We start from the raw sequence: 25,038 nt of genomic DNA, 5'->3' as shown, positions 1-25,038 counted from the left end.
TTAAAATGTCTCTATCATAACATTTCCTTTAAAAAAGAAATTGTTTCTTAGTAAGTGCAGAACTGCAACTGATTGAAAAGCAGCCATGACTACAGAGCACTTACAATACTTTAAAAGCCCTAGAATTCACTTGTACCACAACTACAGAACACACTTCAGAGAAAATGTACTGTAATTTACTCGGCTTAATGTGAAAAGTAATCACATTACGGAAATGCTTGGTCATTTTACCATAGGTAGCACGGGGTCAGTATTGCCTCATCGTCATCATCTCTTGACTTCGATTTTTAAAATACATTTTATACAAGTGGATTTTTTAATTTGTTCTCAACCAGCAAAATTTAGCACTTATGTTTTTGAACAAAAATACAGACGTCAGCATCTCGTATTTAACTCAGGCTGCCAGCTTTGTTGGATCACCACCCATACGCATGCATGACTGCACCTACCTACGTGTGACGACACAAAGGTGTGCTTTCAAACCACCATGCACCCAGACACCCCTGAGGGATCACGACTGTGGTTCTCTGCTACCTCCCACTACACGCCACGCAGGCTTGCTGACCTAACCATGGATTGCTCAAATCGATTTGAGCACATTTTGCACTAACATGGAATTACCTAAATAGTTCTGAAGCAGTTTTTGGGTTGTCACTACCTACCTAGCATGGCCTATTACACTTGAACATAACAAACCTACACCAAATAATAATTCAGATTAAAATCATTTCACCTTATTTCCTAGTGTCATTTCCTAGTGTTATTTCACGTTAACAATCGTATGAAGAAAGAGCTTCTTTCTGTCTGCTCTCAGAGCAACTAGTACTGCTCTTCCCTCAACATTTTCTATATAACAACATTGCTTGGATTTATGTCACCAAAAATTTAGCTTAACTTTGATGAGCAGCAACAGCAAATAAAAAGCCCCCCAAAAATGCAATGAGAAATATAAATAGTGTCTTCACAGTTACTGATGACAGCCAGAAAAGACCAGTAATATATTGCATTGAGCACTGAAGAATCAGCATTAGTGGATCAGCATTAATAGGGGCAAGAGATTTGCAAGGTGTAATGAGGTTTCAGAAGACAAATAGGAAAGTCATCGCTCATGACTCCACGGTTTGTTTCACCTCCCTCATAATTATAAAAGTCCTGACTCTACTTATCATTACATTTTATACAACCTGTACAGGAGACTTGGTTCTTAGGTGCTTTTTAAATTACTATTGTTTTGATTCATGTCAGGTTTTTTATTTTTACACAAACACAGACCAGACACAGTTACATAAGAACCGAAAAGTTTGTCACTGGAAAATATTTTGCAACAAGTACGTGGCTTTGTTAAGAAATGGCAGCACTAAATGAAAACAACTAAAACTGTTTTCTGTGCACTATAAAAAAGAATATTCCCAGAATTAAAATACCTGTTCACAGAGGAATCAGCTTGTAGCTTCTAAGACGAGCTCTGACTCTCAGCTACATCTTTAGCTATAGCACATTTTCAGATACAAGATCTAACCCCACCTATCTGCATGCTTGGATCTTTTATGGGCAGCTAATGGCAGGTGGTCGGGTTTTTTTGCCTTCAGGAATAAAAACCACTGACAAATATAAAAGTTATATAATATATATATTATACATATAAAAACTCCATCAATATAAAAACTCTCCATTGCAAATTAAGTACCATCATCCATTTTATTCAAGGCAAAAATTATTTTAGATCTTGTTATAAGTTTGTACTAAATTATTTTCCTTTAAATTGTTAAATATTATAAGTTGGTAATCATTAGAAGATGCTTTCAACCAGAATTTTTATATTAAATTCGACATTTCTTCCAAGCAAGAAATACACAACATAACTATAAGCTTCAGAAATGACTTAACATGTGTATTGAAATACTCCATGTAATTTTAAGTGTTAAGAAACATGTAGCTGAGGTCTTGTAAACTGAAAGTAAGAATTATTTCCACAAAACTTATCTCAAGCAGCAGTTTAAAGAAAATAGGAACTAAAATATCATGATTTTAAAATTGCATAAATAAAACTGTTTTAAAGGCAGTTAAGTAGACAACAAAAACAAGTTTTAACTTCAAATGAGTATACTCTTATCTGCAGCTACTGTAAAATAAGGTTTCTCATTGCTATTTTTTCATGGCCTGGAGAACCAGTACGTATCATCATTTCAGGTTCGTTCTGAAGATGAGAAGAAAGCATCCCAATTTTCAGCTTCCAACTAGTTTCTGGTTTGTGAATAAAGCAGTTATTGAATTAAGAAAGCATCTGTTGAAAATTTTACTTCTGCAGAAATAACTGCTCTTCAGCTTGATAGGTATTTTCTGTATGTTCTTATGCAACTAGCACAAACTTCAGCAGAACGGTATTTCTTCCCACCACCCAGTTAAATTTTACTTTTTTTTTTTTTCCAGTTGAAACCTATTTTAAACCACAGTGCTTCACAGGTTGTCATAACATGTTAGAAAAAAAAAAAAAAGTAAAGGTTTTTTGGTTGGTTGGTTGGTTTGTGTTTTACTCACTTGTCTTCAAAACGTTTTTCCCACCACCACACCCATTTGTATACTGCTCAAGTTCATGGTAGTTGAACTTGAAAACTCAAGAAATACTTGAAATTACTTTTCAATGATGTTTAATCATCACTAGCTCCCCCCACCTCCACCAAACATGCAGAGGAAATTTGCTTCCACCCCAATGATCTCAACTGCAGTCACAAATGAGCTATATGCCTAATGAGTCTACGTGTAGTATCAGAGATTGGGGTTAAAACATGAGCTCCGTTTTTCATAACCAGCTAATAATGGAGGTATAGAAACACTTCCCCTAATCACTTCAGCTGGACAAATGTTTGTGTTCCTATCTGCCTCGGCAGCCCCTCTGTCACTCCTCGGCGCTGCCAACTGCTCTCCTGCAGCTCTCCAGCTGCTTTCCAGTTGCACAGCTGGTGCAGCTGAAACCCTCTGCTTACATTTCACCCACTCAAACGGCTGGCATCTCAGCGGATTAAGCTGTTCCTGTGCACAGAGCAGATACCAATTTTACAAAGACCTGACACTTCCTTACCTTCCAAATTACTGATTCAAGTAGCTAATCCAGCCTCCTGCTCAGCAACGCATTATATAGACCTGCAATTTGACACAGTGTGCCATAGGAAAACCAGAACAAACTGGGAACATTTCTTCACTTATATGGACTAACGTGACAGGAATGTCCTGCATTACTGTATGCTACACAGAGTCAAGCATGCAGGGAAAGGGATAGCAGTGAAGCCAAAAAAAAAAAAAAAAAAAGCAGGATATATTTAAAAGGGTTGAAGCAATTTTAGCAGTTGTTTACTGAGAGAAAGCTCAAGGGAAAAGGAGCACAAGCAGGGAAAAGGTAAAATGACAAAATTGCAGAAAGAAAGGGAGAAAACACTTTTGGCAAGGGTAACACAAATAGGCGGATGGAAGCAGGTCTGGAGACCTCTGACGCGAAGAGTTTGGAGTTAATACGAAGCAGGGATAAAAAGGCTTTATCTTAAAACAAACTAAACGCCAATCTGCTCATTTCATTTGGGGAAGGTACTGCAGTATTAGATCAGAGAAATCGGAGCTCAGCACCATCCGTTCAAATCAGCAGGACTTAAGGTTTCAAAATGGGCCAACACACATAGGTGACCATAGCGATCAACACACAATAGCCAGCCTGGGTATAAGAAAAATATGCTTTTACCAACATATTGCCTTTAAAAAAAATACATCTTTTGCTAAATAAATTTTAGTACACAAAACACTGCCTGCAAATCTACATATTTGACTGATTTTGGCTGATTAAACGTTTTTTTACTGAAAATGGAGAATATTATAATTTTAAAATGCCTCCAATTTTCTCCACAAACATTTCCTGAAACAATGCTTTTGTAGGACATCATATTCTGAAACAACTTCATTTTCAAATCAACTCCACTGTAGGCAGTATTTTAGGACAGTTGTCCAACAAAAAGCTCAGATAATTACCTAATTACCAATTGCACGTACATACTGCAACACTTACCCCAGCACAAATCATTACCAGTGAACACTCTACACTATTTCTCTTGCTCTTTGAGTAAGCACAGGACAGTGTGTTACCGACTGAATTTACTAATTGAATGTCTCTCTGTAAGACCCTACTACACATGCTATGGGTATCAGTGTTCATATCTGCATTGTATATTATTGCATCTCTTGTTTTTCAATCCAGTAACACTTGGTAGACTTAAGGACACAGTATGCGTGCACACCCCAAAATAAGGTTACATATTTGCCAGCGTGTGCACAGAAGTATGATTTATGGCTAAATAACTGCTGCTCAGAGTAGTGACAACACCATCACTGGCGTCCTACAACATCGCTTTATGAGCTAACAAAGCTGGACTGGCACAGTGTATTTACAGCCATTTATAATAGTTAGGCAAACGAGCCATTTGAGGTTTGATTTTTTCTTTCATTCCACACGTGCACACATAGCAGCAGAGCCAAAAGGCTGCCATGAGCTCCAGGCACCCGAGGGCAGGTCAGTCGGTCTGTGCTCGGGCAGCCCCGGCCTCACGGCACCACCGCAAACCAGGCCGAGCACCAGATCCAGTGCCATGTCCATGTCGGATGGGCCACAGGCAAACAGAGGCAGAGGTGCCCTTTCCCAAGCCCAGCAAGATGTTATGGCTTTGTGCAATGACAAATCCATCTGCCTTGCATATTCCTCACCTAAAACGCCAAGGTTTGGTTTTTGCACAATAATCAGAGAGCCTTTTCCGGGACACCTGAAGGCCGCTGCTTGTGTTAGTCAAAATAGAGATTAAGATCTCCACAATATTTGTTCAGGCATTCCAGAATCCAGCCAAGAGTCTACTAAAAGCAAGAAGGTCAGCTAAATGAGTGTTCAGCTAAATGAGTAATGCTTGGAGTTAGGAAAACAGCTGGGCAGACGTAGATGCTATCTAGAGAACTCTTTCAGGCAAATAAAACACTAAAAGCTCTCATTCATGCTTCGCAATAAACTCTGTCAAAACACCAGCTACCAGTACTCAAAATCCAGGTGATGTTAGCCACAGATCAGACATCAATGAAAAAACAGCACACAGTCATTTCAAAGTGTATAAGCATCTTTGATATTGGTATTTATGTAACAATACCTCCAAAAAAAAAGTTACCACTTTTTTTTTTTCCAGAATCTCCACCAACCTCCTCACTAAGGAATAAAACAGAAATGCTGTCAAACACCAAACTTTGCAAACCGCCTTGGCACTGTGATCCTGTGCTAGCACTTGGCATCCTCATCTCTACAAGTCACGGCAACCACAGAGCCTCTGACAAACTCCGGCTACAGGAGGAAGGCTGAGGTGTGCTGAACAGCAGTTTCTGAAGAATAATTTCCAGATAATGTAGTAGTCAGATGCGTAAGCTGACCACCAACCATATTAAAAACTTGGAAACACCTTCCCCGTATATGAAATCACCCATATTAACCATACGCTTTCTTTTCTATAGGGAATAGAGTATCAGAGGGGAAAAAAACCACACACACACACATGAAAGAAAGAAATGAAAAATATTTTAAATTCTCAAGAGCAAAAGGACTTTTTTTTTTATCTTTCAAGTATTTTCAGACAGCCTGGAAGTAAGAATTTAGGTTTCCAAAGTAAGCAATGCTGCAATCTTCCTGAACTAGACTTTGAGAGACATTGTAATCTCTTAGGAATGAAAATTGCAAAAGGTACCTGATGACTAGAGAATAGCAAATGTGCCCACCTTCAAAAAAAAAAAAAAGAAGATCAAAAGGACAATCATGGAACTCCAGACTGGTCACCCTCACTAAGGTCCTTAGGAAAAATGTGTCCTCTTTTGGAGCACGTTGCCAGGCACATGAAAGTGGTAGTGACTGAGAACAGTCTACAGGGATCTAGCAAGGGTAGATCTTGCCTGACCAGCTGAATCGCCTTCTCTGATTTCCAGACAATGTGAAAGCGGTGAATATCACTAGCTTTAGCAAGGCTTTTGACAGTCTCTCACAGCATTGCTGGTTTTAAGTTAGGATGTTACACTCTGGCTGGCTGGACAATTAATTGGGTAGAAAAAAGACATTTAGGTTGTACTATGCCTAGAGGCTGGTACAAAATGAAGTACTGCAAGGCTTCCCCCTAGGACATGTCTTGTTTAACATCTTTACCAGCTACCTGGAAGTGGAAGAGGAGGTGATGGAGCGCATTCTCATTGAGCTTGCAGTTGATTGAGGGTGGTTGTACAAAGAGAAATAGTTGATAGGCTGGGACTGCCATCCAGAAAGACCCAGACAGGCTGGAGAAGTGACCTGATGGAAACTGCATGCAATCCACAAAGGCACAATTTCTTAGTCATGTGAATTAATACATTTGTTTTGCTTAGAAAAAAATCACAAAGCAATTCAAGTAAACCCCATTAAGTTAAACTGTGGTTTACAACTTATTCTTGAATTTGCAAAATGTTCTGATACCTACAGACAGAAGTACTTGAGAGTGTTGGTATCTTTCCTACGTAATCAACAGAAACTGGCCAGTTCCCAAACAGCCTCCCAGCAGAGGCCAGTCAGGGTAAATGAATGTGGGAGAAAGGGAAGGTCACTTCCTACATGAAGAACCACTGATTCAGAGGTTCTCGGCATTCAGCATTTCAAAAGAAGGACTGTGATATTTGCCTGTTCAAGCTGGTGAAATATCTTCTAAAAGTGTCACCTTCCATTTTGGGAGAAAACCTCACAGATTTTATTCTTCCCACCTTGATGAATTACGTGTTAAACTATTGGCAGGCTCAGGAAAAAGCTTTAATTTTATGGCATACAAATTACCCAGCTAATACACTTAATAGAAGAGAAAGAAACATATTACTCTTGGCCTATGATCTTAATGCTAGGCAACCTTCATTGCCAGAATAGGGTGATGCTTCACTAAAATTTTCCCCAAGGAAAAATCAAGGTGCTGTTGTTTCAGCTTTTTATGTAGCAACTCAGCAGCTGAGCATTTGCACTAATTGAGTATGATACTGGTGATGATTCTCTTCTGCAGTTGTTGGACATGCTCCGTTTCTCCTCCAGATGGTCTTCTCCCAAGTCTACAGAATTGGCTGGGAAGCTGATGTCCTTTTATAAATTGACAGCTATCCTAACAGTAATCATGATTTCCTGAAATATTCAGAATATACAATAAAATACTAGAGTTGAGTTGTTTCCATTTGTGGGGTTGTTTTGTTTTGGTTTTATTTTTATTTTTTAATTACATCACCATAATTAGGCTAGTGAAATTACCACTGATTTGAGCAAAAAAAAAAAACAAACATAGGAATCATCACCCAGGTCTTTATCCAGGAACACCACGTTCAGGTGTCATGCCTTTTGGGGAGTGAGGACTGAAATTTCACACTATCTAAATATTCCGAGCATCACTGTACTCCAGATGGAGGGAATCAAATCCCAGCACCGCAGCAGTAGCAGACGTCCATCCACTGGAGTAAATCACACACTGCAACAGGGAAGGTCAACAATCTGTTAAGAGTTAACATTAACTCAATAATTACCACTGAGAAACCTGAACAGAATCAAAGATAAGATTCCAGAAATTTCAAGAGCTCATCTGCATTTAGCTTTCTTTCTTTCTCTGTGAAGTCTGAATATCTTGGCAGTAAGGATTTTTGTTTTGTTTTGTTTTTCTTGCCCTCCCCTATGTAAAGTTAGAAACAACAGTTGACTTAAAAGCAATACCTGATCCCACTGAGAGTTATGTTTTCACTCCTGGTCAAAATACAGAATTAGCTTTATAAACATTGTGTAATTGACCTGTGAGGTTCAATAACTCAGAACATATTGAGCAGAGAGCTTAGCAATATTCAAGAAGGGATTGAACATAATGATTAATAGCCTCTGTAACTAGACTAAAAATTGCAAGAACCTCAAGCGTCATGCTCCAGGGCACAGACTTATAACCAGCTGAGATCAGGAATAAATTTCTCCCCAGTACATTACTGTGAAGTTAGGTGCATTGGGAATACTTTACAGCTGGGAGACTTGCAGGGCCTTCAGTTTTTTCCGTTTCTTGAAAAGCATCCACATTGGTCCTTAAACGTCTTAGAATGTAGGACTAAACAGACATTCCCATAGAAGAGCTGCCTAAATTAAAACAATTTCTGAAAACTGTTCATCTTAGACAGATTTTAAACTGTTTTTAAATGGTGAATATTCTACAATAGCTTTAGAAAACTGCAGAACTTCACTACTTACTCTTCCTTGGTGATTGGGGGTGAGGGAGAAAACACATACCACAGCCAACCTCAACTGACGTCCCCGTGCTCACCCCTCCCAAATAGACAAAAAAGCAAATCAATTCCAGTCAAATTCTTTTTTTTACTGAAAACTGGTTGCAGAAGGTTTTTCTAAATTGCTCTATTTTTATGAAAAAGAAACTGACTTTTCAGCAAGAAAAAAGGATCACTAAAGAACATTAAAGCCTTTCTAATCCTCATGCCAAAATTATTTCTATTTAGACAGAACAACATTATGCTCCTTTTGCTCTACTTCCCCACCAATTTCTCCATGGGCAGGATTTCACATACAGGTTACGTTTTCGGTCACAGACCACAACCTGTACCTGGCATTCCCAAGTATTTTTCCATCGCAGTGCATCATGTAGGAGGTAGCTTTGGCAGCCTGGGAAGGAGACACCCAGGGAGCCAAAGATCCAATCCCCCCATGCAGCAATCCTTTGTTAACTTGGGGTTAACACTGCACTGCTACTTCTAGGGTTGTTTAGTCTGGAGAAGAGGAGGCTCAGGGAAGACCTTATTGCTCTCTACAGCTACCTGAAAGGAAGCTGTGGGGAGCTGGGGGTCAGACTCTTCTCAAAGATAACTAGTGATAGGACTAGAGGGAATGGCCTCAAGTTGCACTAGGGGAGGTTCGGGTTGGAAATGAGGAGACATTTCTTCTCAGAAAGAGCAGTCAGGCATTGGAACGAGTTGCCCAGGGAGGTGGTGGAGTCACCATCCCTGGGGGTGTTCAAGGAAATGTTGTAAGTGGTGCCTGGGGACATGGTTTAGTGTGTAATATTGTTGGTAAGGGGACGGTTGTACCAGATGATCTTGGAGGTCTTTTCCAACCTTAATTGTTCTATGATTCCGCCAGTACTCTGTAAAAACCTTGGTTTTCACTCAGATTGTCTAGAGAGGGAAGAATTCTCTCTATTTGTAGCATTTACATCAGCCTTTATGATTCTATCCATCTTCAAATGTTTAAACATTTACTACTATTTTTAAGCATTATCCTTCCATAGCCATCCCAATCCAGTCAAATTTGCCAGAGTTGTCCGTAGGTTTTGCAGTCTCACCAACATTTCATCATTTACTACTGTTTTTTCACTGCTTACCAAAGTATTTCAGGCACTAAAGGATGCTGAGATAGAAGATATGAGCTCTAGCCATTTCACTACCAGCTCTGACTTTCAGGGCAACCTGTACAATGAATGCATTCTGCTGCTGAACTAAGCATAAATAACTGGGGTTTGGGTTTCCTGATTTTATGATTTCTATGAAAGTCATCGTCTCACATCAGAAATATTCCCATATTCTGCAATAAATAAAAAACATATACAAAAAACATTAGCCACATGAAAATCATGAGGTGGAACCTTGAACTAAATGAATCACAAGAGGCAGCTAGGCAGAAAGAGCTTCCATTGTCATCATCACCTGGAAAGAAAAAAGAAAAAAAAAAAACGCCATCATATAACAAACTTAAGAAACTATAGCAATAAAGAAGAAACAACAAAAGCAAAGTAAGAATGTTGGGTTTTTTCTTCCCCTAGAGTCAGACTAGGGCAAGATATCCATTCCTCCCAGTGGGGAAATCTGGACAGGAATCTTCCTGATGAAAGACAAAAACGTACTAAAGCAAAAAGACATTTTTATACTCCATTATAATGGAAAAGCTGAAAAGCCTGAAGCCTACTATATCACTTTTAAAACTATAAAGGGAGAATAAAGCAGAGTTATTGAATTCCTATGCACATACAGAAAAGGTGAGCCAAAACACAGGAAAAATGACAGGAATCAAATCGGCGTCTGCTACTGCACAGCTGAGTGCTGGAAGGAAAGGAGGAAAGTTGCCAGAAGTTGACAGACAAACATGTAATAATTGGACTTTCAATTCCACTGCAATAATAGAGTCATGAAGTCTCAAGTTGCCAGGTACACTCTCCCTTAGACAGGTGAGGAAATGAAGGTATGGAATGTGCATTTTTTCCAGGTCACCCTTTATGCCTGTAACACATTGGCTTGACAACCAGACCACAGAGCTCACTGGATAAATGTGGTAAAAAATAGTCTTAAGAGGTAAACTGCAACTGCTCTGACAAGAAACAGAACAGTTTCAGCAACAGCCTCGCGGTGCCTCAGTGCACTTTATACACGTCTCTGCAACCATCGTGGGCACCAAAAGGCACAAAACCAGGCGAACAGTTCGTCATCCCTCTCTCCTCTATGCAAATTTCAGTCCAAACCCATATTTTCCATTCCCTTGATGATGTTATGGGCATCATTAAGCTTTTGGGGGTAGGCAAGGAAGGGGGAAGAGTAACCTGATTCAGAAAAGTCTAGCTCAGTTTGGATGCAAATATAGAATTAAGAGACTTTTTAAAGCAGCAGTCACAGAACTTAGAAGAAACACCAAAAAGTTAAGAGAAAAATGTTTGTTTCCCCTCTTCATTTGTTATATTTTAAAATTTTAAGGAGAATATGATAAAAGGAATGACTAAAGTTCAGTTCCTTTTTTTTTTTTGTTCTAACTGAAAAGATGATTCAATGAGTTTTCATTATATATTCATTTATCTTTATGAGGGAATTTCTCTCAAGAGACCAAAACAAGCTTCTCAAAGCTGTTCTAGTATAATACAGAATGAATAAATTAACAAATTAACTTCAACAGTTTTCAAGGCAGATCCACATTCTGCCCACAGATATTCATGTTCAGTTCTCAGCAACATCAGCAGGCGTTGCCCACACATGACAATCATTAGCCTCTACAAACCTGAGAAATAACTGACACCCAGCTCACAGGGAACAGCAACCAACACATCAACTGCATGCACATGCACCTGACAGCACACAAGCTAGTACTCACAAGCACCACTAGTAAAAAAGACCAAAGTATTACTCTCACTGTGAGAATGATGAAAAAATAAATCAGTATAATGTAGGTAATTCTGGAAGGTCAAAATCACTACTTGAAGCAGAGTTGCCAACCAGAGGAATATGGAGCAAACAGGACTATATTCATTTTAAATATAAAATTAGAACAAGGTTATCTTTTCAAGTGTCTAGAAAAAGGCATGAAATCCCAGTGGGTCCCACTTCCTATTCTGGCCCAAGATAATTACTAAGAAGAAGCTGGAATGTTTTATCTGGAATTTCTTCTGAACAGCATGACTGCCCACAAGAATTTTGTTCCTACTATGGTTCTGAGGATACAATATCATAACTTCTTCTTAAAAAAAAAAAAAAACAACTGCTTAGCAGTTAACGGTTAGCATCCAGAGCTTTGCTGATCATACACAAACACATTAATCTCATATGTGATGTAAAATTTATGTATAGATAGACATTGCACAGCATCCAGGTAATCAAATTACATTTAGGATTAATTCTTAGTGCTGAATATTTTATTGCCACTTCATAGCCTGAAGTCAGACTCAACAATTTTTGTGGGTCCCCTCCAACTCAGGATATTCTATGAGTCTACAAAAACCACCAAAATCACCTGCATGTTTGTACTGGGTCTGCCTGGGATGAAGCTAACTTTCCCTGCAGCGGCCCACACAGTGCTGTGCTCTGCACTAGAGCAGCTAGAACAGTGTTGGTGTCACACCAGTGTTTTGTCTATTGCTGAACAATATTGGCATAGCATCAGGACTCCCTCCAAACCCCCAAAGCCAGTAGGCCCCAGGTGGGCAAGAGGTGGGAAGGACAGCTGACCTAAACCAACCAAAGGGATATTCCATACCCTATGGTGTTACACTCAGCAATAAAAGGTGGGAAAGGGGAAGCTCTTGTTAGGTAGATGTCTGTTCTCCCAAACAACCACTATGCATATTGAGGCCCTGCTTCCCAGGATGTGGCTGAACATCGCTCATTGACAGGAAGTTGAGAATAATATTTTTCCTTCTCTCTCTGTGTTTCTGTGCAGCCTTTGGTTGGTTGGTTGGTTGGTTGTTTTTTTTGCCCTCTTCCTTTTCCCTTTATTTAAATTGTCTTTATCTCAACCTATGAGCCTTCTATTTTTTTCTTTCCAGCATACTTTCTTCTTCCCCTCTTCTTCTGAGGAGGGGGATTGAGAGAGAGGATGTGGTGGAGTTTAGCTGCCCAGCAGGGTAAAACCACCACAATTTTTCAAGTTTTACTTCAGACTTACAAATATACAGAAGAGGAGGAAGCAAACTGCCGTGACCCAAATCAGTTATTTCTTGAAAAACTTCTCAGCATTTCTTGCATCACTCAAGAGCAGCACTAGGACGTTTTTTGGGAGCTAACAACCAGCTGAGTGGAATGGAAACCTGAGACAGCAGACAAAATATTCACTAGTTTACGAGCTGCCGTGAAGTGCATCTCTGGTACTTTACATTTTTTACTATTACATACAATGACAGCAATGGATTATTATGAACACGTGCAGGACAAAGTTAAACTACATGCTTCATAGCCAATGATATTTACATACCAAGGCCTTCTTGCTTCAAATATCCATGGGTACGTTCTACAGCTTTGCTTCAGTTCAGTATTGTATTTGAAATACAAAACAGAACATGTCCATGAAATAGACAAAGGTTGAGATTAATTCAAAATTTTTGTTTTAAAGTTCTCAGTCTGACACAACCCATTTGCACAAAAGTCGCTACAGGAGTTTCTTCTGTGCATAAATTACCAGGACACCATGACTGCCACCAACTTGCTCTGTTGCCAAAAGAGAGTTTACATATGCCCTCTCTCCTCCTCCCTAAAGCTGCAGTCCTGCTGTATGTCATTTTGACTAACAGGCAGTAGAGACGTCACACTGGCAGGCCCTCACCCAGCACTCATTAGTGTTTTCTTTGCTCATTTTCAAGTGGAAATGGCTGTTACAATTACTACCACCCAGACAGATGCTGCAGTCACTTTGACTAACAACAGAATGATATTATGAACACCTACTTTTCAGCAGAAGAATGTCACTTGCACTCCAATATTCCTTCCTTCAGAGGAAACCATCTATCTCTGTTTAGTGGTTAATAGGTTTTTGGCTGTAGAGCCCCTCTGGTCACGACAGGCTAGCAGTAGGAGTGTTGCAGGTCTGACACGCAGGAGCTACAGCAATAACACTTCCCCCTTGCAAATAAAAGCCTTCTGTCTGAGAGATGGTAGCATCCAGTTGCTGCATGGGTTTGGACATTTAAAATGAAAATTCCACCCCATGGACAAGCTTTATCCTAAATGAATTGCAAATTATATCCACACTGAGTGCCAGCTGGTATTGTTTCTCTGTAGTTTCCCTTCAGTTTCCCTCTCCCCCCTCCTCAATTAATACAACAATATTCATGACCTGTCGTGTCTTACTGCTTAATTATGTACTTTGTGGAACAAAGCTTTAAAAATGAGACTATCAGGCTGGAGGGGGGGAGGGGGAAGAACAGGACAACCAGATGTGCAAAGAGAGAGGGGAAAACAAAGGGCATTTTGGAAGGAAGTGAGAGAATTAGGATTTGTATGGTGATGAAAGGAAGGGGAGACAAACAGAACAAGGAGATGCACAAAAAACGTATTAGTTCAGTCACTTCTAATTTTTATATATATATATATATATATATATATATATATATATATGCTGTATTAAATAATGAATCCTGCAGTTACCTAATATGATTTAAAAAATGCTTGGAGCTAAGATCTCAACCCACTCCCATTTCATTATGCAATAGACACAATTCCTGGTGACAAAGAAAGAATGCTGCATTATTTTGGCAAATCTGGGAAAAAAAAACAGCTGAATATATATTGGCAAATCTTGTGTTAAAAGGTATATTTTACATGGGATAATTAATTTACACCAGAAGATATTATGAAGAACTGCTGCACAATTATGCAACACGGTCATAGTAACCAAGACAGTTTTTCACACTTCCATTTTCTTCATCTAAACTTTCTTTCTTTATCCAGTATACCGCTGAATTTATTTTGCATACTTAGTCAATTGAAGAAACTTAATGAATGAAACTGACTGGTTTGAAACTGACATTTTAAAGCATTGAAAATAAGACTTTTTCAAAAGCCTTTAGGTTCAGTGTACTCCTAAAATATCCTTGCAAAAATAATTACTGACAGTTCCAAGTATACTACATTTTGCCACATTAAAATATTTTGTACCAAAAATGAGAGAGGGACGGAAGGAGATTTCTCATTAGAGTAGGAGTCAAAAAGCCATGCCCAAACAGTTGAACAGGGGGCCTGCCTCAAGACTGTAGAGGCCCTCCCATCCTCACTAATCCCAATTTCACAGCATCACTTCAGTATCCAGAGCGGCCATAGGGAAAGTTAAACTTTTCCATTTTTCCTATTTGTACGAAAATCTGTAGAGTCTAACTGTTGTCCCCTACTACTGCAGGGTAATAATAGGGCACAACAGGGTAACAGTAGGAATAGGGCACCATTACGTTTTCCAATAAACCTTGGAGGAAAAAAGAATAATTGAATGGTCCCACTGTGCTTTACAATTTTGAAAACCCTTTATCCAGCTGCAATAATTTCAGGTTTTAAGAGTGATCTGGTAGAAAAGCTATCCATTTAAATATTCATAACAGGGATACGAGGGTGATGATCATGACACAATTGGTTCTCAGAATTACTGTGTAGGCAGTCATCCTCATCCCCCTATATGGGAGCTGAGAATGTTGTATTCCACATCCACTCGAACCATATTTGTAAAAATATTTTGTAGGAAAAAGTTTGCTCACTACTGATCTACCTCTTCTGGTCTCATGAATCATGTAAAATGGTCTTCAAATATTATTTGCTGAAGTTGATTCTCCTATATTGAATGTAGACAGAGAGGAGTACTTTCCGTGAGTCTCTTGCTGGTACTAAACACAGAAAAGAGCACCTTTAAAAATGCAAGTGAAGATTTTAAGACAATTTGTAAAACCAAATAATATTCTCTTTGGACAACAGTTAACAGAAGCAGCAGTTCTCTTAGAGGTAAAGCAACGATGGCCTCCATATTTTGTAGCAGAAGCCACAGAGTTCAATAACAGAAAGAAAACTCAAAAAGAACTCGTTTACTTGCCCCCATTTTAATAACCTCCAGCTTGAAGTCACTGAACTTTGCATAAGTCACAGTTTATTCAAGTGAAAGTTGTTTCATCACTCCTTCTTCAGTTTGTTTGAAATCAGATTAAGAGTTACACATCCTTTATCCACATGGAGAGAAAGCAAATTTTCTTCTGATTTATTTACTTTATTTTTATTACCTAAATGTCTTTGTTAAGTTCAATACTTTAAATACCTAATGTAACATAACATGAAGGGAGGGGGGGAACACAAAATTTGACACCAATTTCATCTGAGCTTTTTCAAAAAAGGGAATACTGACCATTAAACCAACCACTAACAGAAGTGAGAAAGATTGTCTATGTGTTCTGTGCAAAACTCAGGCTAAGTTTGTGAGCCGAGAATGCCAGGCTACTATGAATTTTGCATAGCCCACAGCTTTACACCTTATCCTTCTCAAGCTCTGCTGAAACATAGCTCCTGGTCAGTTTCTCAGCTGTATAATTAAAAGCAAAAATGTAGTCTGAGCATCAAATGCCATTTGACTAATCCTGCCAAAAACAGCTTAATTTAATAGCTTGTCAAATGCTTTAATCCATGCTGTGTTTTATAGATGGACACTTGGATGGAAACTTGCATGCTCAAGAACACAATGTACAAAAAAAATACGGAAACAAAATAGCCCTTTTGCCCACAAATTACTGCCACGACAACATTTTAAATCCAAGGGGATAAAAGCACAAAGAACTGCCCCAGAGACTGCAACTACTTTATAAAGTTCTAACTAAAGAATTCATTTTCAACAAGACATTCCCATTGCTTATTCTTTTGGTTTTAAAAATAGTTCCCGCAGTACAATATACCCAACTGCATATCAGACTTTCAAATGTCAAAAGGACATACTCAACAAATTAAATCAATGTGCACCGGACACAACTAAGTTTTCCAGCTTTTTCAGTCACAGTGTAAGCTTTAACTCACATTTAACTTAGTCAGTCAGACAAATACACGTATGACACCTAGTTTCAGGGCTCTATTATGTCAACAAGAAAAATAATTTCATAGCAAAGAAAAAATGTCTACTGCAAGATCTATTTTACCACCCTACAATAATGCATTGAATGACAAATCACTAACTCCTCACAATAGCTGGTTTACATCAAATACCATCCCAATTCATTTGATTAACCTTTACTGACAACAAATACAGACACCATTGTATCTGTCTTCTATACTAATGTTTTTTTAAACATACTAATTCATTAAATTGGAGACGTGATATATTTTTTAAATGTATATGCCCCTCCCAAAAAGTTACTCCCAGGAAAGGGAACTATTTCTTCTCCTCTCTTACACAGTTATTTTTAAAGAGATTTATATACTAGAAAGGATGCTGCAGTAAAGCAGCAAACACATCAAACACTCTTGCACAAAGGAAAAAAAAAATCACAGTTACTGACATTGGATGCAACAGCTAAAAATCTGTCTTCTAGGGCTAGAAGTTGTAAACTGGTTTGGCGAAATAATTTCCTCAAAGAATGCATGACACATGATAACCTTTAGACATACTAATCTGATATGTTTCAGCCTCATCTATCAGCATAGGAAAGAAAAAAAATACAGAGGTATGAAGACTAGAGGGGTTTCGGTATTATCTAACTGTGGCATTAGATGTGTGCTGGTAGTTAATACATTTCACGCTCTCATAACCCATTACCCAAACGTGGTACAGATGTGTTCAGGCAGTTTGACACTAGATGTCAAAGCCAGACCTGAATGACTCCTTCTAAGGACTCCCTGCAAGACTGACAAACCTATGGTCAAGAAATTCTGCACCTCCAAGAAACTGTGTCCAAAGCTTTCAGGCATTACTGTTGTTTTTTTTTCTTCGAATGGCAGTGACCCAAGCTCACAGCTCTCAGGTTTCACATTCTTCATAGCTTGCAGTGAGTTTTGCCCTGGGGTACTGTTGTTGTTGATCTATGCTACTGTAGTTATTTTAAAGTCTGATTTCAGAACAAGTACTAGGGGGCACGCAATTAAGCAAACAAGAGCCTGAACTTACACAAACAGGAACCTATTCACTGCATAAACAATATTTCCACAAAATGCCCTTACATCAGAAGCTTTCCAGGCTGCTTCATTCTTTCACCATTTATTACTTTCCTGCTGATAAAGTAGTTTCCTCTACTTATAAACATAAAGCCAATTAAATCATCCTAATTTTCATATCTACTTCCACTCCTTTTACTTGCATTCTTGTACACCCTCTTCCCTATTGAAAAAAAATAAAGCATTTCATTATGCCATACAAAACACATTTTTAATATATTATTTACTGCTTTGCTCTGAGTACACCTTTTAAATAAGCTACAGCTTAGGCCTCTTTTGCACTTGTAACCTTTGCCTTTCCTATACTCTCAAAATTACCAACTTCAAATTAAGAATGTGTATTCCTTCTTTATTCTTATCATTGCAAAAACCCACTTTCTCTTTTTAAGAATACGCAACAGAATCATTTACTCAAAACTTCTTCTTAGAGGCTGTACAGTGTGCTCCCCAAAATTAATGAATTCATTTGAGCAGAACATGGAAGGCTGCACATTTCTATAACTACCTCTTAAACAATGATAACCTGGCTTCTATACTAGTGCATGGCATTTATTTATTTATTTATTTAACTTTCTGTGCCAATGGTGGTAGCTTAGGTATTCACGCGTATTGTGACTATTCCATAATAAGCTTTACTGTGTGCATATATATATATATATATTAATTCTCACCTAGTGAGATTTTAGATTTGCTATCTAAATAGCCACAAACATATAACACACTGAAGAATAAAAACCAAAGATATACCTATTATATCTGCTAGGCACAAATCTGGCAGAAATGTCTGAGACAATTAAAAAATGAGACAAATTTTGATTGCAACTTTCGATAAGAAATCATATCCTCAAATTTAACATCACCATAAAAAAAAAAATCTGATCCATCACATCTAAGAATAATCAATATCAATATTTATCAGCTGTAAATACATTTTGATCTCCCACCTCACTATTGGATGACTTTTGCGAGAAGAAATATTTCTCTAAGGCAACCAAATTATTTGCCCAAAAGTATAAAGAGTCAGCTTAAAAACACCTCTGTGTTGAAATTGACAGTGCTATTGGCTTTTTTCAATCCTCTTCCCTAATCATTTGATACAAGCAGCTGGGAGGAAGCTCTACAGATCCATTCAAACAAACATTTCAGATTAAAGGTATTTTAATAAGTATAAAATTACCAAAAAAATCAAATGAGTAGTGAGAAATCCATACACCACAGTTTGGGGGAATCCTCTGAACGGATTGCAGGTGGCACCAAAAGAAAGCCTGTGAGGATACATAAAAACCAGGAGTTTTCTCATTTGTCTGGAGACTTGAAAAACACAGCTGGCTTCCTTGCTGCCCTGCCTGTCACAGATGGGACACTCGCCTACTGCAGCCTTGGCAGGATGTGGTACCGGCAGCCCCAGGTAAAAGGCACATGGCTATTTTAAGGCCTAGTTTTTATCCTAGGTTCCAGTACAAATGAACAAACAAAAAGAAATCCAACTAAATACACATCAGACAAGCACCAAAGGATACAAATTGAAGAAATGTAAACCATGTCTCACACTTGCACCACCACCTTAGGTTATAATGCAATAATCAACAAAAAAATAGCAGCTCTTGTAATCCCAGCTAAATGCACTCCTGTGTTTCCTGCTGCCACTTCTTACTTTCAGTATTGTTAGAATGAAAGGCGGGACCTCAGCCAGAAATGTTTTTTATCATCTGAATCTTAGTGAAGTTTATGTCCCTACTTGCTGTTAAATTACACAGATTAGTAACATGAGTAAAATAAATACAGTCCTTCACATGATGAAATTTTAAGTTACCACATCTGAGAAGAAAAGCACAAACAGCATATATTTGGCATATACACGGCATTTGTTGTCCAGGTTCAAAGGCAGGGCTTCTGTTTGGAAGGCTCTGGCTCTTCAGCCACCGAAGTCCTTTATTTAGCTGCTTGTTATTACTGACTTGTCAACGGGAGAAAGTGCCTTCTAACACTGTATGAATACTGTGGCAATGAAATATAAATATAAGAACAAAGAATTGTCTGGACTTATAGGTAGTTGAATGCTTATGAAGCTGTGACATCAGCTGATATTGCATAGCTGGCATTGCATTACTTTTAGGCTGCAGAGGCACACACACACATGGCCTGGGACACATTTCCACACTGACGTTTAGATTCCCCAAAACAGTTACCTTAGAGGGACTTAAATTTTGCAGCTCTAACCGAAACTGTACCAAATACCTCTGCATATGACTCATCCGGCCAGTTTTAGAAAAAGGGATGCTTCCCTTAATCTCATTTGGAGTACGTCCCATTCACATCTACTCTGCTTAGATCAGGCACTGGTTTGCAGCTGTGTACATTCGTAACGCTTTCCTATCAGGTGCTTAATACCCAGCTGCTGACACTGCTTTATTAGTTAATCAATCAAACCCACACATTTCCCAGCCCCAGCCTCGCAGGTGCTATGGGTTGATGCAGATCCAGCACAGGGCTATTTGTCGAGGGTTACTGATCAGGTTCACCTCTGCTTTGACCAATGCACGCTGTCTTAGTACACCTCAGCACCATTTCCCTGCACCAGAAGAAAATGCAACAAAATGTAGAATCTTACCCATATCTGTTTGGTTCCATCTCCTTTAATGACATATCCTCAATAGTTTTCCTTAGGCTCCAAAGGCAGCACTGATTTGATGTATCAATGATTTTTACAAGGCTCATAACAGAATCAGATCACCTTTTCCAGGGTGACTTCTTGCCATAAAGCACTACCAGCTCCATTATGCTCATTTCTTGCAACACTTCAGAGGAAATTGTTTTAAACAGCAAAGCTGCAACCTCTGGCATCCCTCCCACCAGTTGCCTCAGTTCACATGTAAACTACAAAAGGTTAGGGGATATTTTTCCTCACGGACATCTCCATGTATGATATTCAGAAAGAAAAAACCCACACAGATGCGCTATTAAAAGCCTCCCTACACATTCCCAACTACTGCTTCAGCTTCCAAGTCTTTCCACATGTTCCTCCTCATTCTCCACTGATCCTTCACTCTGACAATGCCACCAGGCCAGCCGCCTTTTCTAATTACCCCTTTCCGTCTCCTCTCTGCCTTCTGTGCTGAAAAGAAGCCTTTTTCCTATTTGTTCCCCAATGTGCTGAGCACATCTACAAGATAATCTGCCTAATGCCTTAAAGCATTGCTCACTGATGGGAGAAATAAACGGTAGTGTCTTGCTCTTCCTCTTTCCCATGTGCTATTGCTTAGTACCACAAAACAGTCTACACACACACACACTCTTAGAGAAATGAAGCACTCATACATCCTAGAGGGATCACGCTAGTGCTAAAAATCTGAAGGAAGTGACAGTAAGTACCCCCAGTCATAAATCTTGTCTGATGTCCTTCTACAGAGTCTAGTTTATTTGTACGGTTTGCAGAACTACTTAGGCAAATGTTTACTTCCTGAGCATGTATAGGTGTCTTCAAATGGCTAATGCTCCCCGGAAGAAGACCCAGGGAAGGAAGAAAAAGAAACAAACACCTTTGGACTCCCATGTCCACACAGCAAGCTTCTACCCCAGTCCTCAAACATATATACCCACCATATTCTGCATACCTTCCCGTGATGGAGAAGTGCTCCAATCTGCCTTCCTAATTTTTAAAAAATGGGTATTTGTGCTTAAAGGGGAAGAGAGAGCAACAACAAGCAGAATATACATCCATTTAATTGGTATATGCTCCACAGTACCTTAGCAAGTTTTGCTTTCATCTTGTATTTTTAAAATATGGCAAAAGTATGGAATTACTTTTGTCCTTTGACTGAGGAACAAAACAAAATCAAAACCAGAGAGACATTACTGCATGGGAACTGCTGGACAAAATAAGTCATGCATTTTGCTGAACAATGAGAGCTTGAAAAGACAGCAACAACCTCAACACAAAACCAGAAAAAAAAAATTCATAACAGATTTACAAAAACATTAAGCCAGGGGTGCTTTCCTGTAAGACTACTACCTGAAACATAAGTGAAAAGAAATGGTGAAGTATTTCAAGAGGAATTTTAAGTACCGCTTTAAAAATCCCCATTTTATAAACAGTTTAGTTCTTTTCCTACACATTTCTTGTTTTCCACATACAGAAGCTAGTCGTGGGAGTAAAACAGAAAATTATACCCTTCTCCATGAAGCACTTCCAGCTAGAAAGAGTTCAGAAATCCAAATTCACTGCCTTCCCTCAGTAACTCTACCAGAGACAAGCTCTCAGTGCCACAACTGGCAGGAAATCAGAATGGTGAAGTGACACATCGTTACTCTCTGTGGCCTGAATCTCACCAAAAATGTTAATTAAAGCACTTGTTAATTATCTTGACAAAATTACCCTATTTATCTGCTAAAGAAAACAGACAGCATTGATGATTAAACTGGTGTCATTTACAGCCTATATTTATACACTGACTTACCTGTAATAAGTTATTTAACTCCCTTCCATCACATTTTGAAAACTGACAAACTTTTCAAATAATTTGTCTAGGAAGAACTTTATCTATGTGATTGGACACTGAAACTGCCCTTCTTAGGAACCTGGAAATCACTAACATATGAGCCTTTCTCAACTTTTATTTTGATTGTCAAAGGCAAGTCAGCCTTTACTGCCCTATTAGAAAGCTCCACTTTCTTTCCAATTTAATTTCTACAAGCCAAGATGTCTTTTCTTCCCTCAGTATCCTTATGTACCCCTGACATGAACTCATTCTGTGCAGTACCAAATAAATTACTGAGCAAAGATGTCAACAAATCTAGGAAAATAAGCACTGCAGATGAAGATTTAGGATGTGCAGTCTCTCAGAACATACATCTCGCACTCATTCCCTTTTAAGTATCACGTACAATTGCTACAATGGTTCACCTGCGTATACAGCACATGGATTTCTGATTATTGGTGCATGTTTTAAAATTTGTTTAAATTCCTTTCTGGGCAAAGGTTGGTCAAATACAGTCAATGTTTCTTTCTCATTAATTAATAGGAGTTGTTTTTTCTTTCACTATTATTTTGATAGTAAACGTTAAAATGCATGTGAGCTAAGATGCTATATAAAGCATGAATTCCTGCTCTTCTTTCTAGTGCACTGAATAGAAATTTGTCTCTTGTCTGCTGGAGATCTCAAATGACAAGACTCCCAGACAAAGTTAAAACAATTCAAGGAGTCATTCATCCTAGCAGTATGAGTGCTGATGCGATTATACCACATTTAGAGCTTCATGTCAGAATCTCCATTCCTTGAACATGTGACATTTCTGAAGTGCTTAATCACTTTCCAAGATTTTTTTTTCTTCAGTGCACTTGTGCACATGCACAGAACCATTCCTAAAATCCTCTGTTTTTCCCCTTTTTTCCTAAGCGGTAATAAAACTCTGGTTCACTCCATCTGCAAGACTTATTTAAAGAAACAGATGATATCTCAGTAGACTATACCAAATCTAAGTTCAATCCTCAGCTATGGATTTTCAGTTTAAGTTATTCCATCTTCCTGTATTTCAGTTCATTATCAGAAGTGGAGGCAGTAATCTTTACTTACCACATGAACAGGAATAACGCAAATGAAGAATGCACTCTGGAAATATTTTCTATTTAAACTGTATAGCCAGAAGAAGTTCATCCAGAGAACTATGAATATTCTCCAATTCTAGCCACCCCTTAATAGGCCTCTCTGACTTTAAACAAGAAAATGTAGCAGCCACATCCTTGGTTGCAAATTCTCATCCCCATGCCTGGGAAAATGACAGTATCAAAAGCCTGCCCAGCTGAGGAGAGCACCTCCTTAGATACCAGTAACAATGACTTTTCCATTCCAGTTAAAAATGGATGGAGTTCTCCCTCCATCCCCCACACCCCAACATTTGCACTGATAAAAGAAGACGTATACTCACTTCCAGTCACCCTTCTTCCTTTCTTCTATGTCTTTGACAGACATTTGTCAGAGTATATTTTCATTTTTCCCTTTACCACAGTCTCTTTATCAATAACTGTGTGTAAGACTTGACATTCCCTAATTATTTTCTCCTGAATACAAGCCATTCAGCACATTAAAATCTACTGGGAAAACAGTGAGATACGAGAGAAGAGATACGAGATACCATTATGCTAAAAGGCATGAATGGGTCAACTGTTTCTCTTTTGATCTGTAAACAGCTACAGAGTCCTTGACAATGCGGCCTTGCTAGACAAATAAAGGGAACTAGAATGCTGTTTCCTCACTTTCTCAGAGGTCTGAGACCTTTTGTCCAGAACTCCAGGCCTGCCCCTTCCAGCAAGGAACCCCCCAAAGCTTTAGAGTAAGTCACCACATAGCACTCATGCCAACAAAGAAAGGTGGACAAAGAGAATGTCCAACAGCTTCAAGGCACACCACGACACTCACTATAGAAGTAGTGTGATCAGTTTCTAAAAATGCATATGCACGTCCGCCATGAAATTATTCATGTAACATACTTTTCCTTTTAAACTTAATATGAAAGATATTAAGTAAAGCAGTTATTAGCAGAAGTTCTCAGGTGTCACCAGTCAGTTAACACTATGTGGTATCGTGACTCATTTAAATTTAACGGACAAAACAAAAGTTTCCTTCATAAAACCTGGTAGCCAACTCTTTCTGGGAAATCACGTTTAAAGCAGTGTCCTTAGAGCAGGAGCTCCAGCCTTAGAGTCCTGTGTCACCTGGGTTAATGCCCTTCCAAAGCATTTAAGCACTGCTGTAGGTGTTGCTGTTTGTTACAGTGTCACCTGGAAAACAATCTAAGGCTGAGATAGAGTTTATCTTTTTCTTATCTGTGACCAAGTGTTGATAACACACCAGTGTTTTAGCACTGCTTGCACAGCATCAAGACCTTCTCTCTCACCTCTTCTGAGGTCCCTTCCAGCATAAATTGTCTGATTGTCTTTCAGTCTAAATTTTTGTATGCCACTTTCCTATACAAAGCTATTTTATTGCATACTTATGAGCTCATGCAAATCCTGAATAGTAATGGCACAGCTAACAGACCCCTAACAACAGCCGTGCAAACAGCACCAACACTGCAAGAACTCCAACACGACAGAGCAAAAATAAAGAACTAATAGTTCCTTTAGGAAAAAAAATCAAACACTAATTTGAGACAAGTAGTACTCTGAAGCATAAGCACCAACATGAAGAGAATGGGAAATGAAAGTGACTCCACAGAAGTAGTCATATATAGTACAAAAACTAAATTGTTTGACATATACAACAATCTGTGATGTATTACTATAAGAGCTACAAGCAAGATACTTGAACATAAGATAAACAATTTTGAAATACAGATGACAAGCATGACTGTAAGAAAGAGGTCAAAACTTATATATGATCTTTGTTAAATATGAAGCACAGTTAAGTCTCAAATAAACTGAACATTACAGAAAACTAGGCTGGTCCCCCAAAAAAAGGAAAAAAAAAGAAAAAAGAAAAAAAAACAGCTCCCCCCTAAAAAAATTGTTTCAGATAAGCTGTCTTATAGAAAAGATTTTTCAGGACCAAAATTAGAGATAGATCAGCCTCCCAAGACAGA

The 25,038-nt window shown here is 38.6% G+C and overlaps 1 protein-coding gene across 9 annotated transcripts in view; it reads right to left on the bottom strand.

Moving 5' to 3' along the window:
- CDK14 (cyclin dependent kinase 14) overlaps positions 1–25,038 on the bottom strand; it is a 332,062-nt gene that overhangs the window by 283,156 nt on the left and 23,868 nt on the right. The window contains exon 3 of one of the 9 annotated variants that reach the window (XM_035545538.2): positions 9,687–9,747. The exons of the other annotated variants lie outside the window; for them this stretch is intronic. The gene's annotated coding sequence lies outside the window, so the exon portion shown is untranslated. The remainder of the gene's footprint in view (positions 1–9,686; positions 9,748–25,038) is intronic. 9 annotated transcript variants of the gene reach the window in all.

This window comes from Cygnus atratus, chromosome 2, assembly GCF_013377495.2.
Source record: "Cygnus atratus isolate AKBS03 ecotype Queensland, Australia chromosome 2, CAtr_DNAZoo_HiC_assembly, whole genome shotgun sequence".
In the NCBI taxonomy this organism is placed as follows: Eukaryota; Metazoa; Chordata; class Aves; order Anseriformes; family Anatidae; genus Cygnus; species Cygnus atratus.
This window is presented reverse-complemented; position numbering and strand designations above follow the sequence as displayed.